Below are 25,138 nucleotides of genomic sequence, written 5' to 3' on the forward strand. Positions count from 1 at the left end.
GACTAGGTGTTTGTCCAGCTAACCTTCTTAGGGAGGTTGACAAGGGATTCTAGTGTTTCCTGTTCATGGGATGTAAAAAGTATTGTATTTGGAAACATACTTCTATTAAAAAGGAACCTTCAGCCTGACCCTTTAATCAGCATCATCTGTCCATGTCATTCTTATGTGTATGAAGCAGTAAAAAGTCTTCACTGTTTGTCTATTATGTTGTCTCAGGTGTACTCAAATTAATCTGCTATCAAAGAAAGTCTTAGAAGTAATTCAAAACATTAATTTAATTCTATAACACTTAATTTGTAACAAGAACCAACCAATTAAATCTAGTCTGCTGTTATCCCACCTTTGCACAGACCTTCTAAAATTCTTCAGATTCCTTTTTTGTCTGAAATGTGGAGCTAGTTAGAGCTTGTATTGGTCTTTCAATTCAGTCTAGACAAAAAAGGCAACTTCCTTATAGTATATAAAATATTGTTTGCTGGAGAAAGGAAGACCCCAAGTGAATAAGAACAAACACTTTTCATGCTCATGGCCGACTTGTGCTTTGCTCAGGAAACAACTTAGGTCTTGCTCTGGCAGTGTTGATGCCATCATGCTATGGAGCAGGCTCCCACGTGTGTCATGAGGAGCAAACTGTGATGGTGCCCTACTGCTGTAGCACAGTGAGCTTGCCTTGTCCCCACTCCTGCCTATTCCATGCATGCATGCATGATAACGTAACATCTTCCAATGTAGCTGCACCCCCTGCACACCCATGGGAACTCTCCAGTGCTTTTAGCAACAAGGGCTCTATGTTCTTTCTGCTGCTTCTGGTGCTTCTGCACCACAGCAAATGGTGTCAGAGACCCTATGGGAATATCTTACTCAGACAAATGGTTTCAGACAAAAGCAGCTTAAAGGAGGCATTGTGCCCTTAAGGAGCCACAGCTCCTGTGTACCTTTACTTCATGGTCCTTTGCCTCAGCTTCCTTTGAGTTTTGAAGCCAAGAATTAGGTAACTGTACACGTAGAGGGGGGATTTACAGTAATGCAAACCCTACTTGGTGAAGTATTAAGTGATATCTTTCAGGAATAACTGTAGTTGGTAGCCCTTGCCTTCTTCAAAATCTTCTGCTGAAATCCATTGTAAATACTTTGGCACAACCTCACAAAAATGGTGGTGCTTGTCTCTGTGGAACAGAGTCTTCCCAATCAGCTAGCTATTGATTTGAAGTGAATCCACGACAGGTGCCTGTTTATAAAGATCTGCAGTGCCATGCTACAGACCTGCCACTGCTCTCTCTTTGCTGCTTGTGTCCTCAAAGTCATCCTTAAATGCACAGGGGCCATATACATCATTCATAGCTCTGTATGATGCCTGTCACATGGCCTTAGGTAATTTTTAGCAATTGATTTTATATATTTGTTAGTAGGTATTGTGGCTGCTGCTGCAGGCTATACTGAGTGCCACTTGCCCGGAGAGAACAGCCCAGGACCTCACTGACTTTCAGCTTGGCCCTGCGCTACTGCAGGGTTGTGGTCTTGCAGAGAGCCCAGGCTTGAGGGCAGCAAGTCACTAAGTGGGTGCCCACCCCAAGCTCATGGGAGAGTCACTGCTCCTTTACTAGCAAAATATGTGTTGGAAGCTGCCAAAGAACATTCACATTGAAATTTCTTCTAGTTCAACACAACAAATGCCATATGGGCCTTTGCGACCAGAGTGGCAGCTACCTACATGCACCACACACACCATGTCAGCAAGGACTCCTCACAAATCCTTCCTACATCTAGACAAATAGAAACAAGAATGGTTTTCCTAAGCTCTCTTCTTATATTCTCAAAAGATGCAATATACTCCTCAAAATAATACTTGAAGCCTCCAACAAACATCTTTCCTCAGCATATCAAGCACAGGCAATAACTCAGTAAAGCTCCCTGACCTGAGAAAGGGAAGTGGGTCAAGAGTCTTGTATCCAGTTACATTCTTTGGCAAGGCTGAGGTGGGCTGATAGTTATCCTCAGATTTAAATGTTTCTATGGTCATTGAAGACAACTGTGTCTGTTGTTCTTTTAAATTCCTCTGGGTAGTTTATCCCTGACAGTTATGAATTGTTTATAAAGCTAGAAGTGATATCTGGCAAGATTCTGGTCTAAGTGTTCATATCAAGCTCTGCCTACTGCAATGAGCAGTCTCAGCCCTCTGAAACCATAGCATATATAGGTTTTCATCAGCACAGAAGATGACCAAGTATGCTCTAAGCAAACTATGATTTTGCTGCACTTAGCAAATCAAAATATGATAATTTCTTTTAACTATTATTATATTTTATATTCATGTAATATAAACCACAATATATTATAATATCAAAATAGAAAAATTAATATCTTTTATTTAGATACATTACTTTATTATATTCATATTATATTAAAATATAACATATTATATTTTCAATATTATTATTTTAAATGAAAATTTTTAGTAAAAACATTTCTTTCTAGTGCACAGCAGGAGTGCAATGAACCATTAGCAGTTTGATGTTGTAAATATTAGTAATGTCTATTTCTTAAGATACTCCATTGTAAAGTTAGTATTTTAACTACCTACATGTGGGAAAAAACCCTAATCTAAATCAAAGCCAAACTAATAATAGAATACGGAAGTAATTAATTTATTAACAGCACATAAACTGAGAGTATATATGAAACCAAACAAGTCTAAGTCAAATGCATAATAATTTAACACTAGAGATCTATGCTAAATATAAATTTCACACATTACCATATGCCTGTCTCACGAAGAGATGAGGCAGATTCAAAACCGATATATTTGAGAGGGAATGTATACAGTAGTATATGAAAAATGTTTTCAGAAAAAACAAAAAAACAGGCAGATCTCACGAAGTTTAACACATATTCGTTATTTAGTAATTTTTCAATTGTCTTTAATTTGTTCTAACCAGAGGTATCTTTTCAAAAACTTATTTCTCAAAATTTCTTAAGAAAGCCAAAGTATTTAATGCAAACTTTCTAATTCACAGTGTCATTTTCACAGATATTACAATAATACAATAAAACCAAATATATTCTCAATATGTTTGTTAAATTATGTGATCCCTTTCTTTTTTATTCAGGCTCCCATGATAGTCTTTGTTACATAAGAACATAATCTTATCTTCTTGCTGAACAGTTAATTCAATTAAGACAGTACATAAGAAAAAAAAAAAATCTCTAATATTTTTTGTAAAACACAGGATTTATATTTTGATTGCCAAAAGTTGCATAATAGGATCTTTTAAAGGAATACTAAAGAAACCATTCATTCCATCTTTATGCAGCTATGAAGAACATAGAGAATTTTTCACACTGCAGAAATGTATCTGTCTTCCCACTAAAATTTTCAAATACAAAAATCTGAAAACCAAAGCATATTTTCTAAAATCAAAGAGGAATTTAAACAAACAAAGCATAGTTACCAGAATAAGGATCCTGATTCACACCAGAAAAATCTTCTGGAATCCTTCCTTTACACATATCAGCTTAAGCTGGTTATGGAGAATATTGAATGCCTAGACAGTGAGAGGATTAGGCTATCTTCTGACTTGTAGTAGCACTGTATTTGTGTTTCGTGATGTCTCATAATGTTAAGAAATTTCAATCAAATTGACATAAGAAAAATAAAGTATGAAAATTGCTCATGCTACTAAGATTTTGCAGTTTTCTACATGCTGGACTGTCTTACTCCAGTGTACAAATATCTGGAGTAATACTTTTAACACAATGTATCATCATACAACTTTGTTTAAAATAAAGACTGAATTGACAAAACATAGTTTCTAAAGAAATCATATAGATATATTTTTCTCCCATTCTTTTTACAGTTGTATAGAATTAGGTTGGAAAGCAGTTTTATATTTATTCACTTCGGGTATCATTTTTAATTTGCATCTTGCTGCTTGATGCCTCCACTTGATGGGTACAATATGACAACAGGTAATAGATACAATAACAGTAAAACAGTGATCATTACTGCTGGGACTAGAAACACCCATCACTGCTTTTTTTTCACTTTCCTCAGCTGGAAAGTTTTGACATCTGCTGGTTTGGGACATAGCTGAACAGCTGTCAGCAGTGGGGTAGCTGCTTTCAGCAGCAGTTGGCGGGATGGCAGGGTGCCAGCTTGTACCATCTGTGCGCCTGACATTTCATTCTAATTAACAGTAGGGTTAATTGTTCTGGCAGGCTCAAATGTAGTGTCTAACATTACCCAAGGGAAACATGTACAAGTGCAGAAGTGGCAGGGAGCTGGGGACAGCGTTGCTAACAAACCTATTGAGGGAGAATGGTTAACAACTACTGATGATTTTACTAGCTGGCCACATGCAATAAGGCTGAGGTATTTTTTTATTCTGATGAATTATGCCAAGCCTGTAATGATGTAGAAGAAATCAAGCTTTGAAAGGCTGAGACGGCTGCCTTGGGGCAATTGAGAGGGAACAATTTGCATGTTATTACTGCATATTCATACCTAATTGTGTTAGGCTTTGCTAATAGAGCAGAATGACAGTATGAAAAATCGAGCAACTGCTTTATAGCCAACAAAGCTAGTGTTTTTTTCCCTACACTATGAGTGCTGAATGATCATTTAGACATTTAGTTGTTCAATATGACAAGTCTACCATTTGTTAGCTTGACATATAGTAATTTATAAAGGAGTATTCTAATTTTACTTTTAGTTTATTCTCATTTTATACAGTATTCATGGTAGCAATTTGAATGGGGATATTCATAGCTATTGTGGGTAGTTGTGATTCAAATAAAACTATTTTGTATGAAGCATTTCTATTGTTTTATGATTTATTAATTTTAATGTTTAAATAGCTTTTTCAGATGTTAATATAAAATAAATGGAAAGTTGATGAGAAATCTCTATTATGATCATGTTGCTACATACTGATTTAGTTAATCTTTTTACTTTCCCATTTAGACCCCCATTAAGCATGTTTGGGCTGTAGGCTGGTTTAAGAAGCTATCAAGTAATACCATTCCAGATATGGTTTTATATAGATTCTAAATCCAAAACTTGTGATATACTCAATTAAGGCTCAGTTACAATCCAGGACGAAGGCATAAAAATCTCCAAGCATCAAATAAAATGCATTTTTGTCACATATATTTGTGCAAAGGTACAGGAAAATTTCTCTTCAAGAAAAATGTACCTCAGTTTCACTGTAAGTTTTTAGTGCCTTACTTTTTCAAATGTATAGAATATCAGTTTTTATTCCCTTTTCATACTGTTCCACAGACTTGACTAACACTCTAGAAAACAAACATTGCTATAGGTCACGATGCATGCACTAAAATGCAACCCATCTCTGAAAATTTTTTAATTAACCAGCCTAATTGTTAAAAATACTGAAGAGTATTTATTTTTTTATTATATATATTATATATATTATTTATATATATATTTATATATATATTATATCAGACATGATATAAATCTCCTGAATGAAGGCCAGAAATAAGATTTTCAATATATCTTTTGTAGTTTTGGAATCTAAGTTACTTGAACATTCAGCAGGTCTGAATTGCACAGTAAAAAGATGGTAAAATTTGTTTTGGTTAATCTCAGAAACAGTAGATGGGATTTTCAAGGCTTCCACACAAGAGGGGGAATTAGAACAAACTGAGGAGGAGATATAGTTATTTTCAAGCTTTACTGTAAAAGAAATTTTTAATATGCTGGGTACAATTTGCAGTTGAAATTTTTTTTATATTATTTGGGAATTGTTTATATGAATGTAATGCTTTCTTCACAGAAGAAAATAGTACTATGGGTATTTTATACTTGGTTGTGTGTGTAGTCAGCAGAAACATTTGTACTTCATCCACTGTTTATATTCAAGATATTCCCAATATGTAATGATATTATTCTAATAATATATTTTTTATGACTAACACATATACTATTGATGCAAGGTATTTAAATACTGCAATCTGTGCAATTTGATATAATCTTCTAATAGTTCACCACATAACTGAAATGTGTGCAATATGGCTGCTTTCTAAACCTGTGGTCATTGGTCAATTTGGTTTTTTTAAAATTACAAGTGGAACCTTACTGCCAAACTTCGAGTTGGTTCTTTGGTTGGTTGGTTTTATTTGTTTTGGTTGTTTTGTTGATTTTTTCCTTTTTTGAGGCGATTATGATTCATAAAGAAATCAGAGAAAACATGAAGGTTGGTGTTGAGCCTCTGATGTTGCAACTGCAGCAAGGAATGACATGGCTGCTACAAGTAGGAATGCCCTTACCAAAGTTTCACGGTTAAAAGATGTCTCAGTAGGTAGATTTATAATTTTTACATTTTAAATAAATCAAATTAACTTAATGCTTTATTTCCTGTCAAAACAAAAAAGACTCCTCTTGTTATATTTACCTGGATATTACAAAGAATATCACTGAATATATATGAACATCTTTAGCAAATCAACATGCTGAAAATGCCTAGAGCTAATGTAATTTATTATGCATGGAAGAAGATGCTAAATATATTGGCCTTCAGCAGAAAATAATAAAATGGTTTGATTAGGTTTAATTTAATTATTGTTGTAAGTGAAAATCCTCTATTCCTGCCTTCTCTGCCCTTCAAAGAATTCTTCATGGAAGAAAAGCAGTAAAAAACCACTCATGCTCTTGCAAACCAGTATTTTAGTCAATGACATTATTAAGCCTTGTCCACTTGTTTTCTTGTTTTCTTTTTTGAACTGGAGCACCTGAGCTTCAATACTTTGCCATCTGAACTCTCAGTACATAGCTAATCTGATGCCTTCCAGACTTCCTGCTGAAAAACAAAGTAGAAAATTCACCAAGACTTCACAATACTGAAAAGTTAAATTAACAAAATGTGCTTAAGATTAGGGTTAATGTTGTTGTTTCAGGTTTTACCACGGAAGACTATTTTACAGTTAGGTTGTTCTTGATTTGTACTCTGTTTGTGTTAGACTCCTCCTTATTCCTTCCTGCATGTAGGTGAGCTTTTCATTATACATTTCCTATATCCAAATCTCATAATCATACAAGTTTTTGTTATCACTTTCTCTACAAAGCGAATATTTCTAGTCAGCACTATTACATTACAATTACTTTTTTTTTCTCAATCTCTTATTATCATCTACTGCAGTTTTAAGTTAATAGGGAATCTATGTGCTACATCTAAACAGGTTTTTTTTTGACTAATTATTTTTATTTTTAGTAGGTTCTTCTGCTTTTCACAGCATAGAAGTTAATGCTTAATGTCTTTTTTTCCTTTAATCAGACTTATATAATATACTATTTTCTCTCATAAAGAAAATCCATGCCAGAATGTAAGTCAGTTTTTGACAGGGACCATATAAATAGTTCTTTAAATATTTATATTTTTATTTGTGTGCATGTGTTATCACTTCACAGTTACAGAAAATATGTGAGATCTTATAAATTTCAGATTTTTGGGGGGTTTTTACAGACTGTTCTAAGTTTGTACGAAAACTGGAAAGAAGTATGTTTTCCAAGGAATCTTACATCAAGAGGACTATGAAATCTGGGTAGCCAGTATTTAGATATTACTAGTTGAATCTTTGTTTCTACATGGCTTCCACTGAAAATTTCTTCCACCCTACTTTTCAGTGTTTATCCATATACATTCCTATTCATATACAGTTCATTTATGTGTAAGGAATACTGGTGGGCAAGAAACAGACAGAATTGCAATTCATGAAAGCATTGATTATGTATAATTTTTGTGACCTATCCTTAACTTTTCTGTCTTTTGCCATTTTCTTTCTCTTTCTTACATGCTGCCTTCTAGAAAATATATTTCATACTGTATTGTTTTTTGCATATTTCTATGATTATTTCTAGATGCTAATTTTCTTTGGAAGCTTTTGGACTATGAAGAAAAGTGAACAAGCTCACCAAATATCCAACCCACAGCTGGATAAACACATCATGGGATGAGTTTATTAACTGGGTGGTTTAACAACTGGCTCAGGCACAAAGGAATATAGTGAATGGAATGATATCAGACTAGGGAGGTGGCACTGGTGGGGTTCTGCAGGACTTCTCAGCCCTGTGCTCTTCAACATCTTCATAAATGATTCAGACACAGGACTGGAAGAGATGCTGAGCAAGTTCACAGATGATACAAAACTGGGAGGAGCTGTTTTCTGTTCTGATTAGTGGTATGTATAAAAAAATGCCTTTAAGGTTCTGCTGGGCATGACAATGGAAACAGGACACAACAAATACTATTATTGATAATTTTTTTCTCTCTCACTTTTCACCATGGATGAGTATACAGCTAAAGAATTTCACTCTGACACATCAACAATACTGCAGTATGGAAAACCCCTTTACTTTTTTTGCGTGAGTTTGGTACAGTTCGAGGGATGTGTTTGTGCATTCATCTCTAATTGCCCTCTAGATTTTTTTTTTTTAGATTTTTTAGAAAAAACAAAGAAGAATAGAAACATTTAGAAACAAGCACATGGCATGGGTCTTTTGTGCAGAGCCAAGAACTGGAGTTGATGATCCTGATAGGTTCCTTCCAATTCAGCATATGCTCTGATTTTGTGATTCTAGGCCTCAAAAAACAGTAAAAATTTGGTTTGGCTGAAGCTTACTGAAACAGAGTTATATTGATTTTGGCTACTTCTGTTCAGTTTTTAGTTGATCTGAACAGGATTTTTGTTATTCAATGTCAATAATGTTATTATGCTCTAGTTGGAAGGTTATTAATTTTGAATAATATTTCCCACACTAGAGAAATTTGAACTATATTATCCACAAGTTGCAAGAATATTTATTATTATCTTGATGCCAACTATATGTTTTTGTTAATATTCATAGTAAGTGTTCATACTGCAAGGAACATGAGACTAAGTAGAATTTAAATCCTGTTGCTAAACTGAAAGGTTTTTGAAATTGTAATACCCTAGAATTACAGAGTATTTGGGCTTCCCTGTCAATGATTTTGACTAAGAGGCTAGTTCCATTTTGTTAATTTTCTCTGTTCCCTTCTATCAAATATTTATACATATTGTTAGGATCCTCCTGAGCCTTCTCCCTGATGATATCAGGGACTGGGTAGTTTCCAGGTAGCCAGTGCCCTCAACCTCTCCTCACAGGATCAATGCTCCAGTCCCTTGTTCTTCGCTGTGACTCTTTGCTGGACTCTGTCCAGTATGTCCATGCTGTCCAGAGAGGGGAGCTGAATTTCCTGTGCTAACTGTAGACTGATGCCCTCTCCCTCTTATTACATGCATAGCAATCCCTACATCAGCTAAAAAAATTCCTGAAAATTTAGTTTGCTTCAAAGGCCTTGGCCTAGGGTTTAGTCTTGAGAATTTCCAGGGGTTTTCTCACAATCTTGAGTTCAAGCAGTAAGGATTAGTTAAATTAATCCATAAAACAACACAGGTAAAATGGGATAATGTAGACCTGAATAAGAATGATTAATGAAACAAATTGTCAGGAGTTGGCCTGCGTATCTTTTATAGATTGCAGGTTTTCTGCATCTTTTCCACCTAAAGACAAATGTGAATTTACAATGACATTTTTTTCCTGTTCTTTTTGCTGGCTAGGATTGGGTAATCTGATGTAGGGTATTTGAAAATAAGAAAAAGTTAAGTTTACAAATAAAAACAGGAGTTGCCTTTGTAGTGTCTCAGGACATTGTGAAAAATGATGAATTACACTCTTGTCTTTGGCAGAGGTTAATGCTGGAGTGATATGAAAAGTAGTGTTTCTCTATGCAGAGATTTGGAATCTGTACTTGAGTGAAAATTTTAACATGGAACAAAGTTATATATTCACAGGATAAGATTTGATCCTATTAAATTTTTTTTTTTTTGTTGGAGGGCTGCAAGTAATGTTTTACTTACCTTTTTTAAGTCCCAAAAGACTGAGTTTTGCATTGTACCAGTATTAAGAAGGTGACAGTTTTATATGGAAGAGCTTAAAATTTACATAGATAGCACAAATAAAGTATGCAGAATGAGATAGAAAATTAAAGAATTATGGCTCATCTTGCTTCATAATAAGTCTTTCACTGCTAGATAGAGGGTATCTCTTCCTGCCTTTTTTGATCTTATTGTTGTATCTACTGTGTTGTGGTATCACTCTGGTTCTTCAATTACAAAAAAAAACCAACAAAAAACCAAAAAAACCCAAAAAAACCCAACCAAATTGATATATTGATATGTATTTTTTCCAAAGTTCCTATAAATGACTGCACACATCATTGCCAAAGAACTTCTGCAAATGAAGAGTTCTGGTCTCCTTCTGACAAAAAATGCCTGCATCTGGAATAAATCTAACTTAAATCAAGAAATAAGAACAGTTCTTTGCTTCTCACATATCTCTTTGCATGTCGTAGCTAAGCCAAAATTTGACTCTGCCCATCATTTCACTTTTTCCTACGTGTCAAAAATAATTTGCTGTTTGTTTGGACGCTGAATATTTTCTAAATAACTTGGGAAAGTTTAAGACTGTATTTTAATGTCTGCATGCATATAAAATATAAGATTGTTAAATACTGATAAAACCAATAATTTAGGGCAATTTCACTTCCCTTTTCTATTCATATAGATATATATTAACATAAATAGCCATAATATAGCATTTCTTGCATTGCTGTAACACAATTTACATCTGTTTAAAGAGATTTTGGCTAGACTACATTTAATATTAAAAGGATAGATCTGTCTTTTTTTTCCTTCTTTTTATTCCTATATCTCTTTATAATTGATTAATGTTCATTTGGGTGAATAATTTATAACTCATATAGCTTCTGGTTTATTAATTGTTTAATTTCATAGGAAGTAACTGAGTACTAAGGAGAAGCAAGCTGCCATTCAGAGGGACACATTAAATTTAAATACTCCATTGATGCATAGAGTAGAAATGGTCAAAGTATTTAATATGTGCTTCTTACATCTAGTACTGTACTTGTAAAGAAGAACAATAGTGAAGATTTAAGGGTAGTAGAATTTTTTAAGATAGATAAGGCATTTGATAGCATTGATTTGGCAAATTTTATGATCCTGTGTTGTTTTTGTTTTTATTCATATGCCTCTTTTTTACACTTCTACTTTTGTCTCCAAGGTTAAACTGAAAGAGGAGCAAATTGAATAAACTGTGCTCAGAATTAATAATAAACAAGACTGAATATGTAAATTATTACACTATGAAATTCATCCTTAGTTGTAGATAAGCCTTTTTGCCATTGCAATTGAAATTAATCTCAAGATATGTTTAGATCAAAGGATCAGGATCTGAATCAACATTGATTTTTGAAAAGGATATGTGGTAGTCCTACTTCACTTGAGAGCCTGACACTTGCTAGACGGGACTTAATATTCATTTTAGGTAGATTAAGAACAGAAATAACTCATGTTCTTTAACATGTTGGATTTGGATAAAATATTTTTGGAATATTTTATTTCAGGAAAAGCTAATACCAACAACTTCCCACTATTTTTGTGTCATTTTACACATGCAAAGGTGTATACATTTACAGTATGCTTTTTATATAAGGGTATAATTAAAGACAGAATTTTTAAGGGATCTTGTATCTTAGCTTTCTGTTGTACTTATTTTCCTGTTCTTTGAAAGAACTCAATTATTTATCTTTATTAATGATAGGAAGGAAGTAAAAATAAAAGTCAAATAACCAGCAGTTGAATTTCTTTGTATTGATCTTGACATTTAAAAAGGAGAAAGTTATTCTATATCATGGAAAACAGATAATGATATATCTCTATCTGTCAAAGCCAAAAAAAGTTGTTAATGAGATGCATATATCCCTTTCTTTTCTTTACCAAAATTTGATAACATGTTTTATAAATAGATTAAATAATCCCAAAATAATTTGCATTTTCACCATTTTCAAAGCTGTATGCCTTATGTTCAAGAGCACAAAGAAAAGACATTGGGAAACACATATTCACTGCTATACAAAATTCATAGAAAAAGTAAAATACCTTGCATGTCCGTTATCTTTACCAGTCTCCTATCCTTATGAGCACTGCGGGGATCTCTCTTTTACAACAAAGAAAACATATTGAGAAGGCAAACACTTTTATGTCAGTCATGGTCTCAAACAGCAGGAGGTCTCCATATGATATGACACCTGAAGGCCCTTTGAGTTCTGAGTCTATTACTAGACACCTGTTCAACTTCTTTTCCAGAAGCATCAGGTGTATACAATGGCTGGACTAGCAGGCATGATTGGTTCTCTGCAATCATCTTTCACAGCTCTGGCTATGAAGAAGAAGAGCCAATTCTCAATAAACCCTTGCAGAGCAAGGTTCCCATAGGTCCAAGCAGCATCTCTAACAGGAGAACTCCAGGGTGCCGGCTCATTACCATACCATCCAATCTCACAGTGCTAACTTTTCCCCTCAAACCTTTCTATTAGTTGGCAGTGCCAACTAATTCTCCAATTATCAGGTGTTCTATAAAACAAGTAATTTCAGGAGGACACCCCTTGAAGATCTGACAGCCTGCAGTCCAAATGTTGGATTCTTTAACCCTTTGATTCACAATGAGAACACCCTGGATCATTGACACAGTCCATAATAGATCATTCTCAAACTGAAGACAGCATTGACTGAGACCTCAACTATTGTGATTTCTGGAACTCTACTAACTATAACATTACTTGTGTTTTCTGAGTTAGGATAAATTCGAAGTCGATGAATCTCTCAATTTTTTTTTTTAGGAAACTCAAATCCTTATGACAGAATCTGTATCTAAGATGTGCCTCACAAATGGTTATGTAGAGCAGAAACTGCAGAAAAAGAGAGGTAATATAAATATGAACTGAATGTGTTTTTTAAAGGGGAATGAAGAGGGTTTTTTAACATATACCCTCATACCTTAACTAATATTAAGTAGTCTGAAGTGGAGAAATACCAGAAAGTATTGAATTCAGGTATCATACATGAGGAGAAGACATCTCAGTGCAAATAAATAAATGCGATTTCATGCTCAGAATTTCTCTGTCTATTTTTGCAGCTTTCAAGTGTCTTGCAGAGATAAGTAAAATAATACTGTTTCCTTCTCCAAAAATGTTCTCTTCTTTCTATACATAGAAAGAAGTGTTAGCATATATGCCATTTCAGCCTTTTCATAAATATTTTCTCAGTTACATGCTTTGTATTCTGTCTCTCAGGTGCCAACATATTCATGTACAAATAAACAGTGGATTACCTCTGAACGGTTGGTAAAGGGAGTTCCAGAAAAATAAGAAGGAATCAACTGGTATAATTGTTTGAAGGCAGGTTAAATTATGTGTCAATATTTAAGTACAAGAGCGTAGTCCAAGAAAAATGGATCATTTCACTGAAATATGGCTATCCCCTTTAGCAGTCCCCTAAATCCTCAAAGTGGAAACAGACAAGAACACAGAGGGTTTACTGGGAAAGGAAAAATCCTGTGTTGAGAAGGAAGGATCAAAATAAATAGACCAAGAAACAAGAAGACCTAGTAATATACCTGGAAAACACTATGGATGTTAATACAATTTCTAAATATTTTGTTCTTACAGAGACACCAAAGTTTATTACTATTATTGGTATGTTATGATGCTACTTAAGAGAAAATTATGCCAAAATTTACATTTGTTTCAGTTGAACAAATGCAGCGTACAAATGCAAAAAAAAAAAAAAAATTCTGTAGTTACCTTTTAAGCTTACTGCATCAGTACAAGTTTGTTTTAAAATGTTTTACAAATACTAGTTCCTTAAGAAAGGCTGGAAGGTAAAGGGTGGAAAAAAGTGTGAGTCCTCCTGGATATATCTTCTGTTGCGAACAAGCAGTGTTGGGTACAATTGCCCAGCTGTTCTTGGAGCTCTGAGGTTAACTAACAGCTTCTTGTAGTTAGATCCCTACTGTTTCCAAGTTAATTGGTCCACCCTGCCACATTTGTACAGAAATCATGCTTCCCTGGAAAGTCTGTTCAAACTACCTGACATTAGACAGCATTTTCACAGGGGAAAACCAGGCATTTTGTTAAAGATCAAGAGACTATAACCTTAGAGAAGTGGGCCTAAAAGTATAATCTTGAACATTTCCTGCCAGTTTGTATTTCCTTGCTATGATGTGAAAGAAATAATAATTCTCTTAAGAAGGGAAATGCAATTTGTGATGGCAGTTTGCACCTGGCTCTAAGTCAAAGCGTTAGATAACAGATAGTTTACATAGATATCTGGAATCTGTCACAGTGTGGGGTAGTGAAGGGGTTTCATACAGGACAATAGATTAGATTTGTCAGTTAGTGTACTAGTAAATGGACAGGAGATCCCTACTTAGTGTTAACTCAAGCACAGTTCTTTCTCAGTACAGGATCCAAGTTATATGGTCAGTAGAGCTTAGATGAAGTATAGAGACACCTGTGAAAATGTGAAAAATTTCAAATCTAGCCTGTTTTTTCAATCTGTTTTTTCAACCACAGCTGAAAATTCAGATTGTTTTATTTTTATTAAAGCAAAAAATTATTTAATCTAGTAAGCACATACAGCCCTGATATCTATACATCTCATTATAGAATCTGTATTTTTTTAATTCAACATTTTATATCTAAAATATTTTATTTGTTTATATCCCAGCAGGAAAGTTGATACACCTCTTCCCTTCTCTTTTAGGACCATACTACTTGTGATGCACAAGTCTTTCCTTTAGTGTTTCACTTTGATAATTATGGCTGTAAAGAAACTTTTTTTCCTTTTTTCCTCTTTAAACCATGCCATTTCATAGTTATTGCTATATTATCACTGTTTTAACGGTTGTTTTTAAATTCTGTGGGAAATCTGAGCAATCAATGAGAAAATATATATTTTCACAAAAGGTACCTAGAAGAACTTGGTATAATAGATACCCTTTTTCTGTTCAAGAGATGTGAAAAATGTAGCTTGACTCACTGGATAGTCAAAGCAAAATACAGAAAGGGACCAACAGAAGAATGAGGGATTGCAGACTCCCTTTTTGTGATTTCTCATTGTGCCAATCTTGATGTAGTTTGCAATTTCATGCTCAAGATTTGTAGTTAACACTGGAACTTTTCTCAGAAAATTCAAACAATATTCTGCAATGGTGCAGAAGAGAAATAAGACAAAATTACTCAATTAAGTCCATTCTATTTTTTTTTTCCCTGACTTAAACAGGAAGTAGCCCTTTTCCTGGGTTCATTTGAGAAGGTGCTTGCTCTCTCCCCACCTCAAAAATAGGTTTATTTGAGATGTTTTTCTAGAATGAAATGAGACTTGCGCCACTACAATAGATATTGTATGGTATACAGGTACTCTATAAAATGGTGGAAGAGCAGATTTATTCCTCTATTACACTCAAGAAAGGAAATCAGAACCTTGACTTTCTACCACTGGTGATTGAAGGCCAAAGAGGCACTAGAAGCATTTTGTATATTTTCTAAAGCTCTTTTACATTTTTTTGAGATTTCCCACTGCTTACAATAACACTACTACTTAGATGAAACTCTTTCCTTAAGTCTATGTTCAGCCATCTCTCAGAACTGATTAACTTTGCCCTAAGTAAGACAGTAAATATTGTGTAGAAAATAGTAAAGATAGAAGAGTCACAATTTGAACTGGACCTATTTTCAGGTTTCTGACTAGCAGCTGCCATTCTCATCACTAGGACATTAATCTAGCTGGATGGGATATCAGTCTACTATATTAGACCTTTTATACTTTACAAATAGATCCCCTGGTAGCAGATAGGGATTCTTAAGATCAAAATAAACTGGTTTCTGTGGTCTTATAAAAGCACTAAATAAGATTTTTCTAGGATCTTTGATCCTTTCACTCTTTCCTTGGTAAGTTTATTCCATATCCCTTTTTTATTCAATGAATAGATGTAGTTAAATTATTAGACTTATTCCAGAACTCAGCAGTCAAATGATTTCTCAATTTGTCAATGCATTTTCAGTTGTCAGTTATTTACTTTAATTTTTAATATATCACTGATCACTATTATTTTTCACTGTGAGCAGGAATGGGTGCAAATGAGAAACTAAAAAGTCAGGATTATCCTAATTTTTTGTAAATTAAAGTTATGTAAACCCTTAGAATATTTTTGCTCTATAAAAAGTGTGGTATTATTTAGCTTTTAATTTTTTGGTTTGTTTCATTGGTTTATAGAGCTTTTTAAAAAAAATGTATGAATAGTGGTATCAAAGTTTTTTTGCCCCTATTTTTGAAAGATGTATCCACTTATGTACTGCATGCACAGATAATTTTGTGTGTTGTTGCTCTGACTTGCCTGACAGATGCAAAAGAAGACAAAAAAACTAATATGAACTTCATGCAAATAGAGCTACAGCTAAAGTGTTATATTATAGTCATATAAAGAAGTGTGCCATTTTATAAAAGAAAATTTAGACAATATGTAGTTCTTTCGAGTGTATCTTTGGAAAAGATAATTTAAAATAATTTTTAAACCCTATTTGTTTTCTGCTGTTTGGTTCTGGTTTGAGTAGTTCTCGAAAGAAAGCATCAGGCTTGTTTGTTCAATTCTGTGTCAAGATTACAAAGAATGTAAATACTAAAATGAAATAGCTGAAGTAGTTTGCCCACCTCCTATTTTTTTTTTCTTGATATTTTGTACATTATCTCACCTTTATATATTAACACAATTAAAGTAAGAATGTCAGCTTCTGCTTTGGGCCTAATTTAGCCTTTATAAACCAGCTTGACTTTTAAAATTTGTCAGTACAATTAAAAACTAGATATAATTTTAAAAACAATATTAATTTTTTTTCTCTAGGCTGCTCTTTTTCCTTTTGCTCCTGAGGATAATGTAAGAGGGATGTTGTTTGGTGCTTGTTTAGAATGCATTTATGAAAAAGAATTGCTTTTTTTCTTAGAGCAAACTTCCTTATAAGCAACTGAAAAATATCAAGAATTTAACAGAAATGGAGTGTATGCTTAAGTCTGTTGCATACAGTTCCATCCATGCTCACAGATTACAGAGGTAGTTTAATCATCCATAAGAAATTACCAGCGTCTCTGTTCGTGAAGCATGACATTTCAATTGCACAGCCAATAAAAGAATTACATGAAGAGGGCTGAAATGATTTACTGTATGGAAAGCCACAGGACCAAGGTTACCATGGTGAACTACCTTTCAGTGTGTACAAGGTCAAGTGAGAGTGACCTGTCAGTGGACAACCTTCAGTGCTAACATAGTAATATATTGCACCAACTGCAGCGTGTTGATCAGCTTCTTAAATAATTACAAACATTCTAATATTTGATATTTTTTCCTTGCTGAATGTTTTACATGTAGGCAATAAGGAATAAAGAAATATTCACTTTATGCTTTGGCAATAGCAGTTTAACAGCATTAGATGAAGATCTGTGTTTTGCAAATTTTTATGAAATGTAATTGTATGCAGTAATATTTCTTTGGGTATCTTCAGAGGTTAAAAAAGCTTACCAAGGGTTTTCAGATATTTAATCTAGTCTGTATGAGATGCTAGCTGATGCCTTTCATATTTTCTGACTCTGCAATATTGTATATTGCAGAATTCCTCTTTCAGTTCTGATTGGGCTGGAGATAGGGAGGCAGGGAGGATTGCAAATAGTCTGTGTACAAATATTGTCAAGGAAAATATACAATTATAATTAAAATGCTCAGGAAAAACATCTGAAAAGGAGGGAGTTCATCTAATGGCTCTCTGAAAAATATTTTGTTGATGCATAAAATGAGAACTATACTAATAAATGTCTCTTGCATTACATATGCTGTAAGAAAATGAAACCCTTTGGGTTATGAATCTTGGATTTAAAGAGGCAGTCATCAAATATTTAAGATGAAAATGCAGTAACACATGCTAGCTGTCATGTGTAAGTTTGGTGAATGTTATGACAAGGTTTTTAAAACATTCATACTCAGAGTATTTTTATAAAAATGTTCATTAATTCAAACAGACATTCATATCTGGCAACCTGCATTACAATCGAGATTTCTAGATGCATGAGAATCTTGGTAAAGCCAAGAAAATATGGGTGAAATATATGGCAATCATGTTTAAATTATACATTATAAGGCATACCTATTGGTATGTTGTCATATTATGCATTAAATTTAGTGCATAAATCAGGTTGTTATAATTCTGATGTCACCAAAAGGCACAAAATATGACAAACAGGACTAGGCATGTAGATATTATCGTACTCAATAATTCAATGAGCATTTGTTTTATGTAAATAAACTCCTGTTAATAAAAATTACCCTCATTTATTTTACCACTTCCAGGCGATAATTAAAAAAATGTCCACTTTCTTGAAAGCCATTATAAAATGTGAATAATGCATTTGTTTAATATCTTTATAAACAAGATCTTACCATCAGATTAGTTCTAGAAATGAAAGTGTTATTGATTTCTATAATAATTTCATAATACTGTTACATTGCAGTACTGAAACTGCTAATCTTGTTTTTGTGGAGAACTCTATGCATTTAAAGCAGTGCTTGAACTCTCACATACAGCATATAAACAATAATAATTTTATGCAGGCTGCTATTGTTGAATCTTCAGAAAAAGTACCTTTCAAAATAAGGAGAATTGAAGGGGGAGATTTTTTTAACTGCAGCTTTAAATATAATTTACACAACTATCTGTTAAAAAATGCTGTAATATATGGGTGTTTTTCAGTAAATTCAAGCATATTGGGTGGTAATATGCCAAAATGTTACAATTATTTCAATCATCTTGATTTGCATTTGATATATGTACCAATCAGAAAAGTTTAGAGTTGTGATCTTAATAAATACCTGACATTCAATTATTATGACGCATCTATAATAGAGGGTACTATATATCACCTGACTTTTCATTTACTTTCCCGTTAAAAAAAAAGAAAAAGAAAACAAAAAAAAAAGAAAAAGAAAAGAAATTTAAAATAATTTTTAAAAATAGGAGACTTATTGTCTGGCTTCCAGAATATCATGATTAATTGTAATTTTAAAAATCTTTTTCTTTTCTTTTTTTCTCCTTATAATAATTAATAGGTGCAGATTTCCTTAAGACACAAGGATCTCACCAGAACAGCAAAAGACAAAAGTGAATATATGTTTGGAAAAATGTACAAGTCAAGATCTACCTCATGCTAAGGAGATTAAAACAGAGCTGAAAACATTTCTCTAAGGACTCTTAATCAAGTTAGTGAGCCAAATCATGGCAAACCTGTGGACATATTGATGAGACACAGCACACAGGGAAGGCGAAATTCTTGAACCTAACCTGCTTCCACCCTTCATCACTAGATCCAACAATCCTGATCCTGATGCCTCTTGGCAGGAAATAAGACTTTTTATCTTCTGATCTTTATGAAAAGTAGCTAAATAAGTACTTTAAGGAACCAGGCTTAGCTGAAGTTGAGTATGCTGCTGTGAATGGTTGTCCCAGGTGAGCATCATGTCAGAGCACTTCTATTCAGCTGATTGTTAGTGAGTGGCAGGCTGCTAGAGCCACTTCTTAGCTCTGTAAAGTGGCAGAAATCAAAGAAGGCCTTGTTGCTGTGCACAGAGAAACAGCAAATTATCCTGAAGTGCATTTTCCAGCTGCCTTGGAATGTTATGGGAGCAAACATTGAAAACTGTGGGGTGTTTACTCACCGGTACTCTTCCATTCACTTGTAGGACACTTCACTCAAAATTTCCATACTTTATAAAGGAGAGACAGTTAGACTGCCAACTATATCCTGGCCAGTAAAATATTATTTGAATTCATGGTGAATTTGATTCAGATGTTAGATTTCCAACTGAAGAACTGAATATGGTAAAATATATTTATATGTATTAAATTAACAAAATATTAATATACCCTGTTAAAGAGGTTTTACCTTTTGATTCTACTCTCCTTCACTGTAAAATACGCAAAGGTATTAAAGGTCAGATGAACTATAATGATAAAAGAACATCAAAGTCCCTGAATACTCTTGTTTACATCTTTAAACAGCAGAACTCTAAATATTCAATATAGGTATCTGTATTAAAATGAAAAATTTTTGATACTCAGTAGATAACATTTAACTGGGATTTTTTTTTTTTTTTTACATTTGAAAGAAATCCAAAATGCAACTGATAATATTCAGAACTATGCCTGTTTTTATAAAAGAATTTCTCAGCCATTAAATATTTGTGAGGCCATTAAAATACACACTGGTGTCCTGTACCATAAGGAAATTCTGGGCATATTTTTCTGGAAGAACTGCTGTTTTTAAAACTTATCTTCCTTTTCTACAATTTCTAGGATTTGAGTCAACTTTCAAGAGTATGAAAAGAATACAACTTTAGTTTAGTTTTTAGTATTTCTTACAATTTGCTTCATAATTTGATAGTCAATGTAGTAGAATCTGTGATATTTTTTAATCTGACAAAATATCTTTCTGTGGATTTGTTTTGTCCTGTGAATACTTTTATCATGGTTTTGGCTGAGGTATAGTCAGTTTTCTTTGTAGTAACTAGTGTGGGCCTGTGTTTTGTATTTGTGCTGAGAACAGTGTGAATAATGCAGAGATATTTCATTATTGCTGAGCAGTTCTTGCACAGGGCCAAGGTCTTTTCTCTTACCCCACCCCACCAGTGAACACGCTGGGTCTGTGTAAGACGCTGGGAGGAGACAAGGCCAGGACAGATGACCCCAAATGACCAAAGGGGGATCCCACACCATATAACATCATCATGTTTAGTGAATAAATCTGAGAGAAGAAGAAGAAGAAGAGGGAAGAGGGGAAATTTTTTTGGTAATATAATTACACTTAATACTTAAGTGTATACAAACCTTATTCTGGTGGACAAAGAAAGAAAACATGGAATAGGCAGTAGTAACCTTTGTTCAGCAGGAGACAGTATAAGCACAAATCAAAGTAAGGACTAAATATAAAAAACATAAGTTTACAAAATCAGAATTCTAATCTGGACATGAATCCTTGTTTTTTCTCCTTTCAGTTGTAGAAGTAGAATTCATACCTGTGTGGGGAGAGAAAGGGAAGAGGAAGAAGAATCATTGTACACTAAGGATCTTATGCAACCTATAACAAGTGCTACAGGTATAGCAGATCTGAGCCTTTGGAACTATATGCAGCATTGAACATGGGAAAAAGATTGTTACAACTATTTAATAGTGACATATTTAAATTAAAATTACAGTCAAAACATTTTAAGGATCTATTGAGTAAAACTTTCAGGAAGTGTTTATTTTCCAAAGGCATTTTCTCTGTCATAATCCTTCTTTTTGTGATCTATGTTTTTCTGTGATTGCAGTTTTTTACTGCAGATCTGCTGAATTGGCACTGCTAGTTCATATAGCAATAATACTGCATACAGCTTCCCAAGATTTGGCAAGTCTACTGAATAAGTATTTCTGAAGAAATGTGTGTACACTTTACAAAGTATATTTAGTGGACAGATGTTGCATTCTATAGCAGTGTCTAATACCATCACAGTCTTTAATTGTGAATGTTGTTGTCATTTTCTTTATGAAGAAGATACTTATTAAAAAAAATACCCTGAAACAACAAGAATGGTCCAGAGGGAGTTTCTCATTTTGTATTCTTTTCCTTGGAAAACTGCAGGTGCACGATCATAATTTGACAATACTGCATTATGGATTAGCTAGTGAAGGCTATTGCACAGTGAGCTCTGCAGCCATCTCATTGACCTCCTTGAAGTCCAAGCATATAATCTCTGTGACACCAGCACTGCTGCCAAGCTTATATTTAAGTGGTGCAGCTAACCAAGTCTTTGAAAGGATTTTTTTAAAAAATACTGAGAGACATGGACATTCAATTATGCAAAAAGTAATTTTATAAATAGGATTTGTGGTTCCTAAGGCTATAAAGAAAATAATAAAATTGCATTGATTAATTTTTGGCACTGTATAAACAAACATTTATTTTAGATATTAACAAATTAATAGCTTATTCATATAAACTGATGACCTATATGTGAAGTATTAACTTGATGCAGTTTAAAATGCCTGAAAGATTAAAAATGACTAAAAGGTTAAGTCTTTGAAATATTTTTAATAGAAAAAGATTGACTATAACTAAAATAAGAATAATATGCACAATAAGGTATTGGAATACATGAACTAGTTGTATGTTTTGGGGGTGAAGGGTTACATAAGTTGAGAAGAAAAAATTCTAGAAAAAAATTTAAATATAAATATAAACTCAAGGTCTGTTTCAACATAGATTTTGCATTTTCAAAGATGCTTGTGTGCATAGAGTTTTGCTGGCACAGATATGGTAGATAGATGAAGAAATCTGTATCTTTCCAACTCTCCGTTAGCACAACTCAGACATAAAACATTGTAACAGTAATATCGTGCAAAGGACTTCTGATTAAGTTCCTGGCTATAGGAGCTGAATCAAGTAAGGAAAAAGCTATACACAAGTTACTTATTCCACTTAGAGGGCTCTAAGAGCTAAGGCAGAGAGAGCTAATACAGTGTTTCTCTCTTAAAAAGAAAAAAAAAAGGAAAAAACAGTTTGGAGAAGCAAATTTCAGATGGAAGGAGTTTGAAACCGTGAATTTAGAAAGAGAAGAAGATTGTAAAATAACAGAGGAGAAGATGCTTGTCTGACCAATGTGGATGCAAAGAAGACATGAGTTTAGAGTAGAAGGAGAAAGGAAGAAAACGGTAGCCTAAAGAAAATGGAGCTTTACACAGACCCTTGAATGGCTGCAATATATTATATCCCTAATCAAGTACCTTTTCTACTGTCACTTTCTATCTACTTTGTATCCCTTCTTTGTCCAACTTTTCGGCACCCTCTTACCATAAATGTCAGTTTTCCTTAAGTGTATCTTTTACCTTCTAAATTCCATCCTAATCTCTGTGTTTACATATCTGTCTTTTAAGTGTGTGAATGCTAGTTCTTTTTCTAGCCTTGTCTTCCACCTCTTGTTTTTATTAGTACTTACTTTGCAACCTAGGTGACCTTGCTTTTCATCACATTATTTCTACACCTAATGCTTTTGTTGCCCTTAGTGCTCACCTTTGTATAGAAATTCACAGCTCTCCCTGTATGCATTCATAAAAAGAGGAAAAACAGTCGGTGAAAAGTTCATCAAAAGCAAAGATTGAAACTCCTGACTGTAGTAGAATTGAAATTTTAAAGGTTTTGTTTATTTATTTATTATTTATTCCATTTCATTCTGGCATTCTTCCATGCTTTCTAAGTTGCCTGCTGCAGAATAAAAAGTCATTTTATAGAAAATTACAAAATTCCTCATGTTTGTGTTTTGATCCTTTGACTTCTGCTTTTTTATCACAGAATCAAAAAATGGGAAGATTTTATTATGTTAATATTGCTATTGATAATTTATGGTTATTGATTCATTTCACATCTTTTCCTGGTTTGTGAACAGACGGTTTTGATGTTTTTGAAGATTAGCATTAAACAGTAGTGGATCAGAATAATTTTTTGTGGACAGGTCCAGTTGCAGATATTGAATCCAATATGTAAACTAGGTCCTCTGTCATCTCATATTAGTTGAGCTTCTTTGTATTTTGGGATTCATTCCTTTATTAGCAGCAATAAGATTCCGAAGATGCAAATGTATAGATGACCAGTAGAGGTTAATATAGTATACATCTCATATATTATAGCTCTTTTCTTTGATAGTTGTTTCAGCCTGCACATACGTACATTCAAGAATCTGTAGATTTTGGAAAGCACACCTGGACATACAGCTTATCTTTTAAATCCCTGTTCCTTTCTTTAAAAAGTTTGCTTGAATTACCTTGCTGGCTCTGTGTCCCTAAGCAGTTCAGCTATGATTACCCCCAGTGACACACTTGCTGTATTGCCATACACAGAGTGACTTTCAGCCTAAGAAATGTTTGTAAGACTTCTACCACCCAAACCAAAATGATCAGTTGTTTTATACTGGTCCAGTTTTCAGCTTCATTTCTTTCTTAAGTCAGCTGAGGGGTATTTCTGCATTACCAGAAGATGCTATTTCAGTTTGCATCTTAAACTATTCTTTGTCCCCAGATGATATTGTAAAATGAATTGCATTCAGGCAGAGGCTTCTCAAGCGCAACTGCTTAATTTAACAGCAGCATATAAGCATTCAACTCCCAATCCCTGGAGTTCTTCCTTTGCTAACTGTTATAGCATCAGACTTAAAATGGCAAGGTGTTTTGGAGAATGAAGTTTTTCTGAGCCAATTAACTTATATTGTGAACTATGCACTTTTTTTCTGTTTTAAATACAGCAACTAAGAAACCTAAATAAATCAGAAAATGTCTTTTTTTGTCTTCTCAGATAAGAATAAAAAAATAAATTCAGGATTTGTGTGAGACTGGGTAATTTCAAATGGAGCAGGAATTTCTGTATTCAAGAATTTGCTAACAAGTATAATCATACTTAGTCTTTCAAATACTAAAACAGGAATAGAAAAATCTATACCAATGGAAACTTCTGTGAAATTCTACTATTATAAAAATCTTTATGAGAAGACTAAGAACTGATATAATGTGCACTAAATTTTAAAATTGTGGAGTATAAACTCCTTATTTTATCTGAGTACTTTCAAAGAATTCATGGATACTGTTGCACAAGAGCTCTCTCATCTTGGGAAATCTTGTCAGGAGTTTATTCATAAGGAAGAAAGATTAATTACATGTTCAAGTAAACCAAGCTCCATGACAGAAGTGAATTCTCCTTCTCTGCCTTAAGATAACCAGTTTTCTCCTGCAATTGGCTGGATTTACAATGAGGTTGTGCCACATGATTTTGTGCACTCCTCATTTTGTTCTGTTATCTGTAAAGTAATTTTTTCTTTCATTCTCTGTCCTGAGAAGACTCAAGGAAGAACTTAACTGTGTTAACTCTAGTAAACTACACTAGTAAGGGATTAGAGTTTTACTCTGTTTGCTTTGAGATAGTAGAAAATAGTTGGTAATGAAGTGAAGACAGATTAAAATAAAACATCAATTGTCTCAAGTAATCAGCCTCCCTAAAAAACTGGAAACAGATGACAGTAGAGAATTTTAAAAATACCAATAATTCTCTACATTAGTAATTTTACTGTAATTTCACCATTGTCTGGTGTTGAATATTATCTTCTTTATGAGAGTGTATT

At 33.6% G+C, this 25,138-nt stretch overlaps 2 long non-coding RNA genes across 4 annotated transcripts in view; one reads left to right on the top strand and one right to left on the bottom strand.

The window, feature by feature from the left end:
- Positions 1-3,707, bottom strand: part of LOC115493927 (uncharacterized) — a 39,185-nt gene extending 35,478 nt beyond the window's left edge. Inside the window, exon 1 of one of the 2 annotated variants that reach the window (XR_012054187.1) lies at positions 3,450-3,707. This is a non-coding gene — a long non-coding RNA (uncharacterized lncRNA). The remainder of the gene's footprint in view (positions 1-3,449) is intronic. The other variant, XR_003958930.4, reaches the window with a different exon arrangement.
- The window catches only part of LOC121469379 (uncharacterized), a 34,224-nt gene that overhangs the window by 2,616 nt on the left and 6,470 nt on the right, over positions 1-25,138 (top strand). Inside the window, exon 1 of one of the 2 annotated variants that reach the window (XR_012054188.1) lies at positions 20,156-21,090. The exons of the other annotated variant lie outside the window; for it this stretch is intronic. This is a non-coding gene — a long non-coding RNA (uncharacterized lncRNA). Of the gene's footprint in view, positions 1-20,155; positions 21,091-25,138 lie in introns of those variants that run through there. 2 annotated transcript variants of the gene reach the window in all.

Source organism: Taeniopygia guttata, chromosome 2, assembly GCF_048771995.1.
Source record: "Taeniopygia guttata chromosome 2, bTaeGut7.mat, whole genome shotgun sequence".
In the NCBI taxonomy this organism is placed as follows: Eukaryota; Metazoa; Chordata; class Aves; order Passeriformes; family Estrildidae; genus Taeniopygia; species Taeniopygia guttata.